Here is an 18,217-nt window from a genome sequence, read left to right on the forward strand (position 1 = left end):
GAATTACAGACAGTTGTTAGCTGCCATATGGGTGCTGGGAATTGAACCCGGGTCCTTTGGAAGAGCAGCCTGTGCTCTTAAGCTTGGAACCATCTCTCCAGCCCCAACTTTTCCTATCTTATTTGTACCTCTTTTAAAAATCATTTTTTTTCTTTTTCTCTTTCTTTCTTTCTTTCTTTTTTTTTTTTTTTTTGACAGGGTTTCTCTGTGTAGTTTTGGTGCCTGTCTTAGATCTCACTCTGTAGACCAGACTGGCCTCAAACTCACAAAGATCTGCCTGGGATTAAAGGCATGTACCACCACCACCTGGCCTAAAAATAATTTTTAACTTTCTCATTTTATTTGTATTTAGCACACATGACCTATCTGTTATCAGTTCTTTATTAGTTTAGATATACTTGGTGGTCCCTGTGAAGCAGAACTTTCTAAATAGTTCATTTGTGTTTAAGTTGAGTTTTTTCTTAATAGGCTGGTGCAGGCTACTATTGAGATCCACATGCTTTTCATATTTATGTTGAATTGAATTGAGTTGAATTTTTAGCACCTTTGTTGAATTCTAATTTTTTAATATAAAATTCACTTAAAAACATAGTTTAAAGTTTTAGAAAATTAAAAAAACTGTGTAAATCTCACCTTAGTCAATTTAGAACATTTTGCTACAAAAAACTACTTTTTTTTTTTTTTTTTTTTTTTTTTAGTAATCCTTTTTTTGTTTTTGAGACAGAGTCTTATGATTCCAGGCTGGACTCAAACTCTAGGAAGCTAAAAATGACCTTGAGCTTCTGTTGCTCGGATTCCACCTTCAGAACCTGGAATCACAGGTTTGTGCCTAGTTTGTGCTGTGCTGGGCACTGATCCATGGTGTCGGTGTGTGCATGTTAGACAAACACACCACTGACTGAACTACAACCCTGCCCTCTCAATGGCTCTTGTATGATTGATTCACCAGTTTCAAGTGAATTCAGTATGAATGAATATACCAGTCTCATGAAGTGGTGGGTTTGTTGATTTCTCTTTGAAATACTTTGTACTTCCTATAACTGATTATTAAGTACATACAAGTTTAAAATTACTATATATTAGAGGCAACTTATTTATTCATTGTTTCACCCAAATGCAAATGTTAAAATGATGTTTATTATTATATAGCATCTGTCTTTATTTCCAAACATTCCTTTTGTTTCCAAGTCTGTTTGTTTACTATCAATGGAGCTGTGTTAATATTTACTTGTCTTGGTGTTTACACACAGTTACTTTAAGTTTCTTAACTTACAGGTATAACTGTTGGGGTGAATATATTGTACGTGGACTTTTCTGAAACCTGACAGTCTCCACCTTTTAACAGATGAATTTAATATATTTGCCCTTAGCGATCGTTGTCACGTTTGTCATTAAAAGTAGTTCTTAGCCGGGCGGTGGTGGCGCACGCCTTTAATCCCAGCACTCGGGAGGCAGAGCCAGGTGGATCTCTGAGTTCGAAGCCAGCCTGGTCTACAGAGTGAGTTCCAGGATAGGCTCCAAAGCTACACAGAGAAACCCTGTCTCGAAAAAAACCAAAAAAAAAAAAAAAAAAAAGAAAGAAAGTATTTCTTTATTTTAAAATAATGTTTATCTGTATTGTGTGTATGTGTAGTAGAGGGTATGTACATGTGAGTGCAGTGCCTTCAGAGTCCAAAAGGGGGCACTGGACTCCCTGGAGCTGGAGTCATAGGTGGTTGTGGGCCACCCACACAAGTGCTGGGAACTAAACTTGGGTCCTCTGTAGAGTAAGCAGTAAATATTCTTAACCACTGAGCCATCTTTCCAGCCCAGTCACATTTATCTTTATCAGAGTTTATTTGTTGGTGTCTTTTATGGTTTCTTCTCTTACATTGCCTTCTTATCTTTCTACTTAATAAATGCTTCCTGCTCCCGTCCCTCCTGCCATCTTCATTAATACTGGAATTAATGCCTTTATACTCCCTGTTTCTACTAGAGGCAGAGACCCTCTTCCCTGTGGCCTTCCGAGGACAACGACATGTGTTGATAGCCCATAGCAGTGCCCCACCAGGTCATCACTGGGTGGATTGGTCCTTCTCCCTAACTCTACAAACATGAGGAGGCCATGCATCAAAGTAGGAGCCTCCAGGTGGTGTTCCAACCGGGGCTTTCCTTCTTCCTAGGCGCTTATTCACTGTGAGTTTCTCTTAGAGTCCAGTCATTTGGTGGTGATGTTTATGTGAAATATATTCCATGTATTTTCTGGGTATCAATGCAGGGGTTCAGATATTCCATATATATCCCTTATGTAGCAGATATCTTTTTTTATTCTTTTTGCCTTTTGAAATAATCACTGCAGCCATTGTGATATGAAAAAAATGTGTGTTAATCCTGGTGCCTGGACCTCCCAGGTAGCAAAGTTAACTTCTGGTTTGATAGGGAATTGTTTCTCCCTAGAAATAAAATATTTTATCATTGACTAATAAAACATATAAGCTAATAGAGATAATGCAAATTATACTGGAAACAATTTTAACAGAGAAAGGCTGCTTTTTCAATTCCTTTGCTACTGGACCCAGGTGTCCTGGTTCCTGAGGAAATAGTGCATCTCTTACATTTAGAGAATATGGCATCTGGATTAGTCAGGGTGCTCTAGAGGAACAGAACCTATAGAATGATAAGTATGTCTATTAGATTTAGTAGAATGGTTTGCAGCTGTAGGTCAGCTAGTCCAACAATGGTTGTCTACCAAAGGAAGGTCCAAGAATCCAGTAGTTATTTGATCTATGAGGCTGGATGCTTCAGCTGGTCTTCAGTATATGCCAGAATCCCAAAGAAGTAGACTTTACTACCAGTGAAGGAATGAACTTGTTAGGGAGAGCAAGCAGGCAAAGAGCAAACTTCCTTCTTCCATGTCCTTTATATAGGCTACCAGCAGAAGGTGTGGCCTAGATTAAGGGTGGATCTTCAAAAGATTTGTATTAAAGTTCTATCTTCTTGCCTCAAAGATTAGAAGTGGGTCTTCCCATTTCAAATGATTCAATTAAGAAAAAAAATCCCTCACAAATGTGCCTGCCATGTGGGTTTTAGTTAATTTCAGATGCAGTCAAGTTGATAAAGAAGAATAGTCATCCCAACATCCCCAGTAGGGCAGCTGCCCATGTGTCCAACATAGATTTTACCTAGTTCCGGAGTCTTTAGGAGACCGTTCCACAGTGTGTCTTCTTTAACCAAGCCAGCTATTTAGGGGTGGGCAGAGGGTGGCCCAGTGAGTTCTAAGGGCAGGGGACCTTTCTCATTTTTCCCCAGTTCATTTTCTTCTGGTTAAATGACACGTGTAGGGTACCACGTTGGAGATGCAGATGTTTGTTTAGCACACGCCAGTTATTGCACAAAGAACTGGCTGCAGGCATCGTGGTCAAATGCATAGCCCAAAGGAAGGTTGTTGAAAGTTGAAAGAGAACTGTCCCTCTTAGGATGCATGGAAGCCTGTGCATCTGATCTGGACTACTTCTGCCATGTTCGTGTTGCCCTGTTAGGGGTTCAGCTCTGGTTTCTGCTCCTTGAAGACTAGAGCATCATACCTGTGACCTCTTACTGGCTCAGTAAAGGGAAAGAGCAAACATCTTGAATAATAGGTGATCTTAATAACCTAATTATCGAGTGCTTTCATTACTGAGAGTTCCAATGAATGCAGCTGCATTCTTTTATTAAAATAATTGTGTGTGTGTGTGTGTGTGTGTGTGTGTGTGTGTGTGTGTGTGTGTTGCATGGCTTGTTTGGAGGTCAAAGGACAACTTGTGAGAAAGGATTTTTTTCTTTCTCCCATGTAGATTCGGAGATTGAACTTGGGTTGTCAGGCTTGGTGGCAAGCACCTCTGAGCCATCTTGCTGGCCTTTCTGTTCTCTTAGTGTATTTTTGAATAGTATTCCTTTAGACTTTTTTCTTCAACCTCTCTTGTTGATAATTCCTTACTTCTTTTTGTCATAGTCACTCTTTTATTGCTGTGAAAAGACACGATGACCAAGGCATGGAGGCTGGCTTATGGTTTCAGAGGCTTAGTCCATTATTACTGCAGGGGTCATGGTGTCACGCATGCTGCTGGAGCAGTAGCTGAGAGCTACATCCTGATCTATACACACACACACACACACACAGAGAGAGAGAGAGAGAGAGAGAGAGAGAGAGAGAGAGAGAGAGAGAGAGAGAGAGAGAGAAACATTGGGTCTGGCATGGGCTTTTGAAACTTCAAAGCCCACCCCCAGTTATATACGTCCTCCAACCGGGCCACACCTCCTAATCCTTATAATCCTTTCAAACAGTTCCACTCCCTAGTGACCAAACATTCAAATATATGAGCCTATAGGGGCCATTCTTATTCAAGCCACCACACTTTTTTTTTTTTTTTTTGCCAAGACTCATACATCTAACCAAACTATTTATCTCTATCATTTGAAGATACTCACCTGTGGTTCTCTCTCCTGTGAGGCAACATAAACAAGGTGTCCTCTGCAACATTTTGTCCACATGTAGTTGTTTTCCTTCCCAGGCATTCCGGGATAGGCTTAGAGCTAAGACCAGCATGTATTCTAGAACCATCTTGAGCTTCTTTATCAATCAGTGGGTCATGTGACATTGATGGCAAGGTCTTAGATATATGTTAGTGACTGGATAGTTGAGACGAAGTATCCCATCTGAAGAGGGCTGGTTCTCCATTGGCCTCAGCAGGAAGACTATGACATGCTGAAGACTCTCCTAAATCTTTCAGTTTTTAAAATTATAATTATTCTATTGCCACTGGTCCTGTAGGATATCCTTGTGTACCAGATCATAAGTGATAAGGGACAAGAGAATAGCTATTTAGGCTGGGTGAGCTCTGAAATATCTCCCACTACACTGCCACTCAAAGCCATAGTTATTTTGTAAATGTGTTAAAATGCTTCTACTGCAGGAAGAGGCTACAGTACCTTATATATTTGCGTTCAAGGAACTTACTGAGCATTGTGTTAGGGACCTACTATGTGGAAAATGGTTTCTTTGTAACAAAGATATTGACATTCCTGACTGCTGAAAGGTCAGAGTATTTACAGAAGATTCCTGCATCTAGTTGTGTTTCAGTCTCCTCACAGGATGTCCTTGTCTTTCCAGGGCATTGGGGTGCCTGTGATTTCCAAGGCACAGGTCCTGTAGTTTATCGACAGTGATGGAGTGGGTCAAAGGATGACTTGTGCAATGGCAATGACCTGGGTCTCAGTAGAATAAGCTGAGTTGATGTGGCCTCAACGTGAGGTGATAAAAGCATAACTCTAAACCTTCCAAGGTATCTTTGTTACTGTTCTATTGCTGTGAGGATATACCATGACCAAGGCAACTTCTAAAGGAAACATTTAATTAAGGACTTGCTTAGTTTCAGAAGGTGATCAACATAATCATCATGGCACATGATCATCATGCCAGGGAGTGTGTTTCAGGCAGGCTTAGCTCTAGGACAGTAGCTGAAAGCTCACATCTGATCTGCAAGTTTGAGTCAGAGAGAGAGAGACACTGAGTCTGGCATGGGCTTTTTACACCTCAAAGTCCACCTCCAGTGACATACCTCTTCCAACAAGGCCACACCTCCTAATCCTTCTCAAACAGTTCCACTACTTGGGAACTGAACATTTTAATATATGAGCCTATTGGGGGGGAGGGCATTCTCATTTATATTACCACACAAGGGAAAGCAAACTTACCAAAGGTGGAGGCCATGTTGATGACTTCAGAGCCAAAGTGTGATTGCCAACACCAGGGTTGTGCAGATGGACAATTTGAAGTCGTGCGTAGAAGAGACTTGCTATAAAGTCATCAGCCAGAGGGAAAGCAGCTTTTAGAAACATCTAAGGATGTTTGAGTCAAACATGTGTGGTATTGGAGCCCAACCCTAGCAATGCCGTCACTGCTGCCAGGGACTCTCATTGCCTAGTCTCCCTCCTCACCTGTGCTGCTCACGTGGTCCAGTCACATTCATGGCCTCCGTTCGTTCAGATGTGGCTTTGTTGTGTTACCCAGGCTGCTCTTGGAGTCCCAGGCTGAAGTGATCTTCTTACCCTAGCTTCCCAAGTGGGGACTGAGCACCAGCAGAGCGTAGTGGCAATGGAAGCATAGATTACTAAAGTGAGAGGAAAATTCAGTGTGTGCCGGCCGGCGGGTAGTGCATGCCTTTAATCCCAGCACTCCAGAGGCAGAGGCAGGCAGATCTCTGTGAGTTCGAGGCCAGCCTGGTCTACAGAGTGAGATCCAGGACAGGCACCAAAACTACACAGAGAAACCCTGTCTCGAAAACAACAACAACAACAAAACTGAAAATGCAGTGTGCACACACACAGTGGGAGCTGGCTGAAGCAGGCAGTTCAAGAACTCCTTTGGGGTTATGAGTTTAGCGGAGGGAAGAAGCTGTTCCTCAAGGAAGGGAAGGGGTGGACCCTTGCCTGGATTGATTGATGGGCTGGTATATAACTTTGGGTGGTTTGTGTGTGTGTTAGCCACACAGTCCATAATTGTGAGCATATATATATGCCCATCAGGCATACGCATGAGGTGGTGAATAGAGTTTTATTCTTGGCTGGTTGCTTTAAGGATGTACCGGCTTGCGACTTGCTAACACCCATTGTGTTTAAGTTGGCCTTTATAATTTTTATTTAAAAAATTTCATGATAGTTATTTTATTTACATGTGCATACCTGTGTGGCCATGTGGAGGTCAGAGGGCAACTTTTTGGAGTCAGTTTTCTCCTTCGACCATGTGGTTTTTCAGGCATTAAGCTCTGGTTGTCAGACAATTACCAGCAAGAGGGAGGCACTGGGTGTTGTTCTACTGGAAGAGCAGTTGCCAAGGGTTACTGGGGTGTCTTTACTGCTACATAGTTCAGAACTACAGAGATGTGCCGCCTCCCCTTAGGTCCACTGTGGAGTTTTGAGTGGTTACATGTGCTGGGCAGCACTAGATAGCCTATGGACCCCCCATATGGCAAGGGAAAACATGGGCTTCATCTTCTAGTCTATATCCTAGAAGAGGTCAAGGCTTAGTTTAGAAGGCTGGAATGCAATTCATAGCCCCCTTCCACACTTCCAAAGGAGCCGTCTGACCCTTTTCAAATCAGCCGAGAGGATGGGTGGGACAGGAGAGCTGGGTGGCTTCAGTACCTGTGGGTGATCTCCTCTCAAGGAAGTACCAGTAATTATGATATAAAAACAGAAAGCAGATGTGTTGGATGTCGTAGCAGGAAGGGAAGGAACAATATGTTTCTAGAAGCAAGACCAGTGGTGCGCCCTTCCCGTCCTTTCAGGGGCAAAGCCAAGAACGACAAAGAGCAGGAAGAAGAGAAGTGAATGGCAGCATCTCTTCATTTTCATTCAAATTTAAATCCTCTGTTCTTAGATTTTCAAATAAAAACAGCTGTGGGAATGTAGCTGAAGTGAGAGCAATTGAGACACACGTTTTGAAAACAAGATTGAATTTTTTCTCAGGTTCATGTAAACACAATTCAAAGCACCATGATGACCATTGATTGAAATTCTTCTATCAATGAGGCTAAGAACTCACAAATAGGAACCCCGATTTCCTGCTGACAGTGACACCCCAAAGAAATGGTCAGACAGCAGCCGATTTGGGTGGGAGTTCATATCTGCTCCATGTGAGCATCGGAGAATGGAAACCAGAATGTGGAAGTGAAAGAGATCCAGAAAGGTGCCGGGCAGCACCCTGCCATGTCCCAGGTGGTTGACTCTTCTGTGTGAATTGCTCTGGAACCAGAACCAAACACTTGTTAGTAAATGGGAATTAACCGCAAATTCTCTTAGCAGAGTTTTGCTGCTGTCTTTGGCTGCTCTTTTGAAGCTCTCCTTTCCTGTCCACGTGAGAACAGGCCTTTTACTTATTAATGTCTCAATAGGTGTGATATATCTGAGCCTACAGGGGCCATTCTCATTCAAACACCACACCCCCTTAGTTAATTTTGGTGACAAAATTCTGAAGCCCTGACTCCTGAGAGGGTTTGGAGACAGTTCAGAGGAAAGTAATATTTTGGCAGAGTCTGGATTTTACTTGAACTGGGGTTGTGAGCTCACTCTTAGTTAATAAACAGTGGTCATTCCTCCAGTCATGTGGACAGGATAGGGGTGCATGCTTCAGGGTGAAGAATTTCCAGGATGTTCCTGAGACCAGTGTGTTCTGGAAGGTTTAGCAAACAGAATTCCTTCCCCTTGGTAAGGCCATTTCATACACTCACAGTAGTTAGGAGAGTGGGTTTGGCCAGCTGGGACTTGAGTCCACTGGGTTAGTCCCACACAGCTTCTGTAGAATGTGATCTCTGAGCAGGGAGTAATTAGTCTAGACTGTCATTTTAGCAGCTTGGGATTGTCCGAGATGAATACAATTATGGTGATTCTCTATTCTAGAAGGAAAAATTATTTAGGAGTGATGAACAGAGCTTCCATTGAGCTCAGCAAAGTTCTCCTACTCTACACCTTCCCCAGAGTCACAACAAGTCAAAGCAAAGTCCTGGCAGCCACCTCCCAAAGATCTCCATTGGACCTCCCCAGGCCGCAGTAGTGTCCAGAGAATCAATTGCTCCTCAGAAAGTCCTGCTTGTGGCTACAATGGAAGACCCTCCTGGCTTTTCTTCTGACTTTGGACCTTACTTTCTATTTACTTATTCATTCTTTTGGTGTGTGTGTGTGTGTGTGTGTGTGATATGTGTGCATGTGTCGTTGAATGATATGTCCTCTACAGTCTTGGTCATTTGAATATTGGTTACCAAGTTGGTGGCTGTGTTTGAGAGATTTAGGAGTTGTGGCCCAGTTGAAGAAAGTATGTCACTGGGGGCAGATGTCACTGGGGGCAGGCTTTGAGGTTTCAAAAGCCATGTGCCACCCCCGTTTGCTCTCTACTGCGTCCCTCTGGGAGTTTAAGATGGGAGTTCTCACCTTGCTTCTCCAATCGCTGTGTCTGCCTGCTGCTACACTTCCCCACAATGATGGCGATGGATCCCTCTGGAACCATCAGCCCATAAACTCTTCCCTCTGTAAGTTGCTTTGGTCATGGTGTTTTATTACAACAGAAGAGTGACTAGAACACTTCCCTTCCCTCCTCGCCCCTCCCCTTCCATTCTCTTCCTTCCTCACACCTTGCTGAGTTCTCGTTTTTTTTTGTTTTGTTTTTCTGTTTGTTTATATAGGTTTGTTTGTTAACACAGGCAAGCCAACTCAGGATGCTCAGCAGCTAACCCTGCCCTTTTTCTTTGTCTCTCTCCCTTGCCTCCCTTCAGGCTTCCCCCTTTATCCTGCACAAGCTCCTTTGTCTCCCAGAGGATCTTCCAGTATCTTGCCCTTCTCTGTTCAGAACTCCTTCCACACGGGTACAAAGTGAGCTCTCTGAACCGTGGATCTTCCATGCGCTTCTGTTTGACAGTAAGTCCTTGGGGCCCACAGGCATGAAGTTACAGTTCTGAGTGAAGACAGACAGAGTCATGGGGACATGGGAACGAAGAGGAAGTCTCCTTCCAGTTAGGAGCCAAGAAGTCCAGCATAGCCAGAATGCTTTAGGCCTTCCTCACGCTCCAGCTCTAGGCCTCCATTTCTTCCTAGGGTTCCCCCGGCACCCCCATTAGTAAAGACGTGTCTTAAACCCCTGTGTAACCCTGGTGGCCCCTGGGTCTCCCTTTTTAGATTGCCGTCCTGTCCAAGGCACCCCCAGAGCCATCCTGTAATCTTATTTATCAAAAAAGAGAGAAAAGGAGGATAGTTCCTTTCTTCTTTTCTTCTGTTTTTTTGTATTTCATAGCCTTTAAACATTTTTTTGAGAATTCTCTGTTTAGATCCCTAGCACATTTTAAAAATTAAAAATAGATTCTTCTCTCATACAATATATCCTGACCACAGTTTCCCTTCCCTCTACTCCTCCCAGCTTCCCCACACCTCCCCTCTCCCTTGGGTCCATTCCCCTCCACATCCCATCAGAAAAGAACAGGCCTCCAAGAGATGACAATGAAATACGACCAAAAAAAAAATACAATACAATAAGACAAGACAAAAGTCCTCACACTGAAGCTGGTCAAGGCAACCCAACAGGAAGAAGAGAGTCCCAAGAACAGGCAAATGAGTCAGAGACACACCCAATCCCACTGTTAGGAGCCCCACAGAAACACCAAGCTAACAGCCACAACATGTACACAGAGGACCTGGTGCAGACCCACGCAGGGCCCGGGCTTGTGGCTTCGGTCTCGGTGAGCCCTAGTGTCCTCTACCCCCCTGACTCCTACAATCCCTCCTCCACCTCTTCTGAGGGATTCCCTGAGCACAGAGGGGAGGGACCCAGGGCAAAGTTTCTTAGCAACTCTTTGAGAATATCTTGAGACCCTCCAAAGTGGTATTGCTGCCTACTACCAAGATATGTAATTGCAGTTCTGTCTCAAAGAAGCCCGAACCCTTCATCTCTATTTTTTCCTGAGCCCCTTCTTTCTGTTTTTAACAAATTTGAACTCTGCTCTATACTGGAGCATCCTGAATTTCTTTTCTATGCAGGAGCCATGCATTTGGTTTGCCTATCTGTCCCAGCTGCCACAGTTCCAGCTCAGTGGAATAGCATGGCCCCTTGGCTTCTGGGCAGACGTCTAGCCTGCCACCCTCCTCTCCTCCTGCTCCTCAGATCTCCTCCTAGCCATTTCTGGAACAAGTTTTCCTCTTAAGTGCTGCCTTAGGAATTGTCTGGCTTCAGCCTCCTTATCTTATCAGCTCAGTGTGGACTTCCGGCGTCTGTCCAGATGTTTGTTATTCCTGCTTCCCCGTCTTTCTCCCCTATGACACTTAACAGGCAGTGGGCCTCTTATTTCTGCTTACCTTCCAGCTGTTTTGAATTAACCCCCATATTTGTTTACAGGTCACCTGTCACCTGGGATCAGTTTGGAGGACTTCTTGCTTGCCAAGAAGCTTTCTGACTTTGTATGTGTGCACATTTGTACTTTGTGTGTGTGGAGGCTGGAGGCATCACCCACAGCAACTCTACCCACCTTCTTTGAGGTGGGGCCTCTCATTGGCCTGGAGCTCACAATTGAGCCAACCAGAAGGCCCCAGAGATCCTCTTGTCTCGGCCTCCCCAGCGCTGGGCTCACAAGCATACACTACCATACCCAGGCATTTTAAAGTAGGTTCCTGGGGATCGAACTCGGCTCCTCATGATTGTAAGGCAAACAAACACTTTACCAACTGAGCTAACCCTCAGCCCCCACATTGCTGACTTTGAAGTCCGCATCCCACTGCTGGTCAGTTGCTACTTTAGGATTCACTGGGTAACACTAAAACCACATCACAGGCTGACACCACACGGGAGCAGTGTGTCAACGCTCATCCATCTGGTTCCTCATGACTGATGTTCCTCAGGCTACCATCTGTTCTTCTTCCCATTCAGCCCATCTAGCTATCCAACAGGCTACCATACTTCTTTAAAAGGATGTGGTGGACATACGAAGCATCTTCCATGGCTCATTTCCATAGCATATTACGGGTAGAAAGTCTATCCTATCATTCAGCAGTCATATTTCAAAAAAAAGTTAATCTTTAAGCAGGGATGAAAAACAGCTGCCTGGCAACCCACTTTCACAGATTCCTCTTCTAAACCAGTGGTTCTTCACCTTCCCAGTGCTGGGACCCTTTAACACAGTTCCTCATGTTGTGGTGACCCCCAACCATAAAGTTATTTTCATTGCTACTTCACAACTGTAATTTTGCTACTGTTATGAATCGTAATGTAAATGTCTGACAGGTGACCCCTGTGAAAGAGTTGGTCAACCTCCAACTCACAGGTTGAGAACCGCTGTGCAGGGAATCACATCTACCTGCCTCTGCCTCCCAAGTGGTGGCATTAAAGGTGTGGCCACCTATTGGGGTCCACAGAGGTTTCCTAGTGAGATCTGAGCTTGCTTTACATAGCAGGGCTGTGTGAGGGGATGGCTTGACCACATGCATGGTTACCAGGTGTCTGAGATGGTCTGCACTTGGCTGTGTTAGGGGAGGTCTTTTGCTCCACCCCTTGGCGTTCCTTTAAAAGCCCTTTGGCAGAGAGAGTCAGGGCCGATGGATAAGGATCCAGGCCCTCCTGAGGCTACCCTGTGTTTTCTGTCTGCCTCTCTCTTGCTCTATTTCTAATATTTCCTGCTGCTCCTGCTCAAGAGTACCCTGGGGAAAAGTGGGGGTGGGACGGCCCTTCACAGCCACCATGCTTGGCTTAAGCAGAAACTCTGCTCTAATGTTACCATTCCAATTTATAATCAGACGCTGAGGCATCCTCCCTAGAAATTACATTTAGAATGCCAGGCTATACTCTCTGTGGGGGACACATTCTGGTCGGGCTTTTCTTTGATTAGTGGCAGAGTCTAGCTGGTTTAGTTGGTCACCATTATGTAGGTTACGTTGGAGAACAGGGGCAGGGTGACCTGTTAAGATCCTACAATGGTCCAAACTCCATGTTCTATTAGTTGTGTTCTGTTCAGATGCTATGCAGAATACAATGGTGTTTTGCAGGCATTATGATTTCCCGGTATGCAGCTATAAATGGAGAGCCAATAGCCGGGAAAAATCAAGCTGAGCGCTAAGCCTGTGCTTAAGTGGGACTCTTCCAGTGAAGAACCAGTGCTGAGGCTGCGGAATCTCATTGTATGCTGCTGTCCAGAGGGGAAAACACAGACCATTTGGCCTTTTTGTGTCATAATGAGTGCACAACAATGGAGTGTGGGGGTGTGGCTCAACCTGCAACACAAGAGAAATCCCGAAAAAGCCAGGTGTGGGGCGCGGTGGGGCTTCTGTGTGTTTATTCCCAGTCAAAGCGACAAAAGCCAATACAAGGCTTCTGTAGATTGCCAAAGAAGAGTAAGCCTGGGTGCCAGCTTTTGGGCAGGCATGTCCCTTCCTGAGGTGTGTGAGCTCTGAACATCCACAGAGCAGCCTCATCCAGGAGCCACTGGGGCTGTGTTACATGGCATAGAGAGCCATGAACACTTTCCACCCACACATCCTCATGAGGTGACATTTTTGCTAAAACAACCAACAGCTACTGTCAGGTCACCTGAGTCACAAAGTGACCACACCAGGTTCATGTGTTTCCATTCACAGTCATTAAAATAATTGTTGCTAATTTGCATAACAAAATCTGATTGTCAAAATGAAATTCACCCGAGTAACAAGGCTACATCAAAGAATCCAATGCTAACCTTAATCTACAGGTGAAAAGTAGCTGGGGTGTCTAGGCTCACGCTATCAGGCTGATGTGCCTGAGTGAGCATGCTTCAGCTGATGAGAAGGGGCAGCAAAGGAAAGTTGGCATGGTGGATGCAAATCTCACCACTTGTCCAATCAAGGCGTACTCAGTAACCCTCAGAGAAGGGTTGGCTTTGAAAGAAGTCGTAAAACCTGACACAATTCAACAGTTTCATGGTCATTTAAACAACATCTTTGTTTAGTCAGGACAAGACTTCAGGAAGATGCGAAGCAAGAAAGACCTATCCAAACAAAACCAGTGCACATGTGTGCACCCTAGAGTTCCCTACGGCTGTGTTAGTTACTTTCTTCTGGTGATGAGATACCTGACCAGAGCAGCCTAAGTGCAGAAGGGATCCCTGACTCACAGTTTGAGAAAGTCACTCTGGCCGGAGCAGGAGGCATCTATAATGTGGGGGTTTAACAAGGCAACTCCACGTAGTTAAAAGGAGGTTTATTCTGGGGTAACTTACAGCCAGTAAAGGGCTTGGTTACAGGAGCCAGAAGAGGTGAAGTACAGTCCAGAGGGGTTCTCTGGAGAACTCTGACTCGGTCTGTCATTCAGCATCCAGGATCATGAGGAACCAAGAGGGTCAATGGTCGGATTTTGGGTCTTAAGGGCTCTTATCCCAGTTACCAGCTGCCTCACTGAGGCAATGCTTCAAGGTCAAAGCTGGAACAGCTACCCACTACATCTCCCCCTTTTGTCTAAATAAAAAAATTCTAACCTAATACAAAACCATATACAATAGGAATGATTATCAAATATTGTCCAGGAGGAATAAGGGATAATGACCTAGACAAGATGGAACTATAACCAACAAGAACAACACCAAACAAGAGACACATACTAAAATCCAGAGAAGTCTAGAGCATAGGTAAATGGCACGTTGCAGAGATCATATCCAAAGGTCTCCTATCCTAAAGAACCTGAATCTAATACTTAATATGTTCTAGCTAAGACACAAGAAGATTGTAACTATAACTGCTAGTCTTCAATCCCATCAAAGACTTGAGAAGGAATATAATAATACCTGAGAAACAGGAGAAGGATACAAGCAACTTTCGGGAGTCCTGCGAGAGTAGACAGAGACAGCTGGCAGCCTGAACAGTCACCTAAAGTTGGTGCATCGTTGGTACATTCAAATTGGCTACAGGCCTAGAGTATCTGTCAGACCATTTTACTGTCAGCAGTTGAGGCAAGGGCAGTTCTTTGCCCAGTAGGCCATTTTGTGCCAAGATGAAGACAAACTTCCAAATGGAAATGTCTTAGAAGCCCAACATTCTCTCAGGTTCAGATCAGTGCTGCCAGGAGCAATTGTGTCTCACGTCAACAGAATTCCAAGTTATCAAAACATTAAAATGCTATATTCTCTAGGTTTGAAGACTGCCTATCCATCTGACATATGTTTCTGTAAGTCTGTAGTTCTGGAGAACCTAATTAACATAACTATAGAGATGACAAGCATAGGTGACTATAAATCTGTAAGTCTTATCTACCTAGATAATCTAAGGACTAAGGCTTCACGTAAACAGGGTAAACAGTCTGTAAGCAAATGCACAGTAAAAGGACAATGACCTCAAAATTGTGACAATACACAAAATAGCCAAAGCAGAGGTAGGCATGTATAGTACAATATGCAATATGACAATAATCCTAAATATGTATCAATATACCAAATATCCTAAACAGAGGTAGAACATACATACAGTATGACAAATATAATTTTACATTTGTATCAATATACAAACATGTCAAATAAGAGTAGAAATATATGTACATTGCAACACACCTAGTCACATGGTTTTGCAGCCAGGAAAGCAGATGAATGCTGATTTTTTAGCTGGTGTTCCAGGACCCAGGCTATGGACTGACACCATCCATAGTTAACGTAGATTTTCTCATATCAGCTAACCCCCTCATGGAGATGCCCAGGTGATTGCTTCCACCAAGTTGGCAAAACATCAGTGTCTTTTGTTTTCTACCTGCTCTCACACTGTGACTTTCCTGTCAGTTCCCTCAGTAACCGCACTCAGAAGCCTGTGAGAAACGGGAACCCAGACTAGGTCAGTGAGTCTCAAGGAGGTGGGGCCGCAGGATCACCTGCTGGCTTCTTCAAAGTGTCTCCTACAGGAGAGTATTTGAACTTTGACTTAGCTAACCCAGGGAGTCCATGGGTCCTCTCTCAGGTTATCTGTGTCTGTGAGGCAGACGTGTCCTTGATTCATCCCATGAACTAAAGCTCAGGCAGGACAACACCGTTTACTTTGAAAGTCTGTCAGTCTTTTCTGTTCCTACCTGTCTTCCTACTGACTGTCGCTCTTCATGGTCACGTGACTCCTGTGTGCTACACACAGCAAGGACTGGCTAAGGCAGCTTTGGAAAGGCTTTTCCTCGATCCCTTCATTGTATCAGAGGGGTGAGGAACGTCGACTGGCAACCAAACTCTTTCTATGAAGCAGAGAGGAAACACTTAGGCTTTAGGAAGCACTGGTTTCCACTTGCATGGGCCTCATCAGAGCTATAGCCCTGGGGGACTCAGGCAGAGGATGTGGAGGACTAATCCCTAATCCCTACAGGCCTGAGTGGCCATGCTGGAAGGAGATTCACTCTCCACTCTCCTTTCCAATGAGCTAGGCCTGGTTTTTGTATTAGTGGAAGTTAAATCCATAGCACAGTAGTGTTAAGTAAAACTCCATGAGGGAGGGTCAAATAGTACTTAAGAAAATGCACTTTTAAAAATTTAAACTTTTGGCCGGGCTTTGGTGGCACATGCCTTTAATCCCAGCACTCGGGAGGCAGAGGCAGGTGGATCTGTGAGAGTTTGAGGCCAGCCTGATCTATGAATGAATTCCAGGACAGCCAGGGCTACACATAGAAACCCTGTCTCAGAAACAAACAAAGAGTTCACAGCCAGGCTAGGAGAATGCGCCCCGCTGCCGGGCTTCCATTCCTAGCCCAGTTACTCAGCCAGCCTTGCTGCCATAGACACAGAATTTACTGATGCTCAGCAGTCCGGAGCCTTAGCCTTACCGGGCTCACATCCTGTGGCATGACTGCTTCTTTGGTTGAACCAGAACAAGGTACCTGCCTCTCTCCCTTCTCCCTCTCTGGGGTGGATGTCTTCTCCAGTTGCGTTTCTCTGAGGTATTAGGGAGTCTTTGATGGCAGGAATCACAATCAGGTTCCAGGAGAACACAGTGGTATGCATGCTCATGTGTGCCTATGATTCTGAGAGAGGGAGAAAGAGAAGTCTGGGAAGAAAGGATTCCACAAGCAGCAGGTTTACCATCCTCACTCCCGTACCTGACCATCTAACCAACAACTTGAGCTGACTGAAGTTGTCAGGGCATTTCGATCTGGAAGGGAAGAAAGCCTGCCCTGTGGCTGCTCAGCTGATGGGAGGAGAACAGACATTCTGAACGCCAGAGACGACGGGAAAGACTCAAGCCCCTCTTAGCCCATTCTCATCCCTAAGGCACCATCTTGATTTTTGAATGGAGTTGTAGAGTAAACGTGCAAGCATGTTAGATGACGTGGCGTTTTATAGAGGCAAACTAGGTGGAACTTTGGTACAAGTACACTTTGTTTTTAAAAACTGTACAAACCCGACTATAAAAAATGCAGCAGGGGCCTGAGAGATTGCCCAGCCTGCGAAGTTTGGCCTGTAAGTGAAGACTGACTTCCATCCCCCAAAGCCACAGGCCAAGCTGGGCAGGGTGATGCACACATGTAACCCTCGCACTGAGGAGGTAGAGACGGGCTAATCCCTGAGCTGACCGTCTAGGGTAGCCTAGCTGGTGCGCCAATGAGATACGGTCTCCAAAAAACAAGATGATTGACTCCCAGGAAATGGTACCCAATGTTGTGCTCTGGCTTCCACACACATGTGCACACACTACTAACACCTGCACATACATATGCAGAGAAACAAGCACTATTAACACTGGCCCACGTCATTCAGTTCTTCACATCTGGTATAAACATAAGCCTCAGCAGGGTGCTGGAATCACCTTGATGGAAATTATACTCAATCAAGTTCTTATTTAAAGAATATTGTTTTTGAAACAAGATGTAATCAAAGAAAGTAGATGTGTGAAATAAAGTATAATGTAGAGGAATAAAAGAACAAATGAAAATTTAAAAATGTGTCTCATCATATCCCACAACTGTCCCATGAGCCTCAGCAGCTGCTGGACATAGCCCAACAGTCCCAGTTTGGCCAGACTGAGAGACGTGTCTGCACACAGGGCTTTTGGTGCTAACACCGGCAGTGTGTGTGTGTGTGTGTGTGTGTGTGTGTGTGTGTGTGTGTGTGTGCTGGGGAGAGCCCAGCAGTGCCACAGTGTCACGGCTTTTCTCAGTCCAGGTGCCTCAGGCCACCCAGGAGATGTGGCAACTAACAAAATGTCTCAAGGTTCTAAGGTTTTATGGTTTGTTTGGCTCTCCCTCCCACCTCCATCTCTGCTAAATTATGTGCGAACTTTGTTTATCAGACCAGTCTCCACTGCTGTGACAAATACCCGAGAAAAGCCAACTCATTGTGAACTTGCTTTTTTTTTTAGTCAGGTTCTTCACTTGTAGTCCAGGCTGGCCTTGAACTTGGGATCCTTCTGCCTCTGCTTCCTGCAGTGCTGAGGTTACAGGGGTGTGGCACCACACACAGCTTAGATCGTATCTCCAATTCTTGTTGAGTACAGTTGTTTCCTGAGGGCTTTTCTTTCTTCCTGCTGAACCTTGAGGTGCAGACAGACCACTCCTGAAAGAATTTGTCCAGCGTGGCTTGTCCCACTGTGGCAATCCCAATGCGACCATCCTGGCATGGCCATCTCGGCTGCCATGTGACAATCTGGTAGTTCATTCCTGTCACAGTTGCTGCTCCTGATAGTGTCCCTAGACAGTCTTTGCTAAGACGTGGGAAGGGCTTGAGACCTGACCTGGGAAGAGAAA

General features: G+C 44.8%; 1 long non-coding RNA gene across 1 annotated transcript; it reads left to right on the forward strand.

The window, feature by feature from the left end:
* The first annotated feature begins 698 nt into the window (after positions 1 to 698).
* LOC128106268 (uncharacterized) lies at positions 699 to 17,575 on the forward strand. Its single transcript, XR_008216641.1, has 4 exons — positions 699 to 821; positions 1,976 to 2,175; positions 9,285 to 9,426; positions 10,895 to 17,575. It is a non-coding gene; the product is annotated as an uncharacterized LOC128106268 (long non-coding RNA).
* Positions 17,576 to 18,217: the final 642 nt, after the last annotated feature.

Source organism: Peromyscus californicus, unplaced genomic scaffold, assembly GCF_007827085.1.
Source record: "Peromyscus californicus insignis strain IS unplaced genomic scaffold, ASM782708v3 Scaffold_9__1_contigs__length_137607984, whole genome shotgun sequence".
In the NCBI taxonomy this organism is placed as follows: Eukaryota; Metazoa; Chordata; class Mammalia; order Rodentia; family Cricetidae; genus Peromyscus; species Peromyscus californicus.